Source organism: Trachinotus anak, unplaced genomic scaffold, assembly GCF_046630095.1.
Source record: "Trachinotus anak isolate AG129_WGS33_773 ecotype Australia unplaced genomic scaffold, CSIRO_AGI_Tana_v1 ptg000024l, whole genome shotgun sequence".
NCBI classification, from domain to species: domain Eukaryota; kingdom Metazoa; phylum Chordata; class Actinopteri; order Carangiformes; family Carangidae; genus Trachinotus; species Trachinotus anak.
Window position 1 is genome coordinate 7,053,686 of NW_027273875.1, and position 1,491 is coordinate 7,055,176.

Here is a 1,491-nt window from a genome sequence, read left to right on the forward strand (position 1 = left end):
TGGAGGAGCCACTGGGTCCTAAAGCCAACGAGCGGCGGACCCGCCCACTGTGGAAACAGTGTAGGTACCGGTCAGTGTGGGCTGGGGTGGAGCCGACTTCTGTCTCACCAAAGGTGTAGGGACGGTAAAAGCTCGTCTGAAATTAAATGAGGATGTTATTTACTGTCATGGATGACAGATGAAAGAGCCTCTTAAATGCTGCATATGTGTACTATTGTGTGAAGCACTTCTACTTTCTTTCACTGAATTTTTCCAGGAATTCCTGACTTCAGATCCTGATTTTATTTCCCTATCACCCCACAACACTGTGGCTTCCTGTGTGTGTCCATTCAGTCAACTGAGTCAAAATCATCACGAGTGTGTCCCTTTGAGACAAACCACAGTTTGATGCTTTCGGTCTGTTGGAGCTCTTTGTTGGTAGAAGATTAAAGCTTGAATACCTCAGTGCTTGTGTTTGACTTCCCTTTCTGCTTCCCTGACAGGGATGTTTCATTGTCAGGCACCCTCATACATGAAAGAGACATATTCAGTTAACTTTCTCACTGTTGACAGAATATCACACTGCAGTTCTGAAAATATTTGATTATCGCAAGTTGCATTCAGTGTAATTTCACATTTGCAGCCCCCAAGGTAAGAAAATATCTGTGGTGGATTTTGCGTGAACTTCTTGTCATATTAAACTACAAGATCAGGATGTAAACTGTTCTCAGCCGTGTGACTCTGTAGCCGATTTGAATGAAAAGACTGTGCGCTAGTTATTGTAGTGCGGTATCGATTTCACTGAAAGCTCTGTCAGGGCTGCTGCGGGCTCCATAGTCAGTGTCATACATCGGGGAAAGGTGAGATGTAAAGCTTCAGAGGTGTCACATGATACTCCTGACAGGCTAAAATGTGCCAAGGAAAACACAAACGTAACATCAGGCCAAACATCACCAAACAAATGAACTCCACTGTTGTGAAATTCCTTGAACAGAAATGACCTGTGGGCCTCAAAACTGGGCCTCAGTACAAATGTATAAGGTTGCATAAAGTTCATCTTTGAATCTTTACAATGCTTGAACGGGACTGACTGAAGGGAAAATACAAGATGACAGTGTGTGTTTTTCTACACACTTTGTGATACTGATATATTTTGTTTCAATGAACATGTACACATTTTTGATATATTCTGTAATATGAAAATAACTCTATGAGCCTACCATAGTGTCTAATACTTACTTATTGCTCACAATCTCAAAATACAAAATGATAGTTTCAGAGGACCCAGAATTTCATGCCTGTATAGTTGCATTTTTCATACCCCCTTCTGCTGATATTGGTTCTTAGATCTTGGGATATTTTCTTTATAAACCCTATTATATCCTGGATTCAGAATTATAACCAAGCATCCCAAACATCTCCGAGTCTCAGTGCATCTTATGAATTGATAGATCTTGCGGATTCATAATTATATTTGAAACCGTGTTTTTCAGGCAAATATAGCAAGTTAGT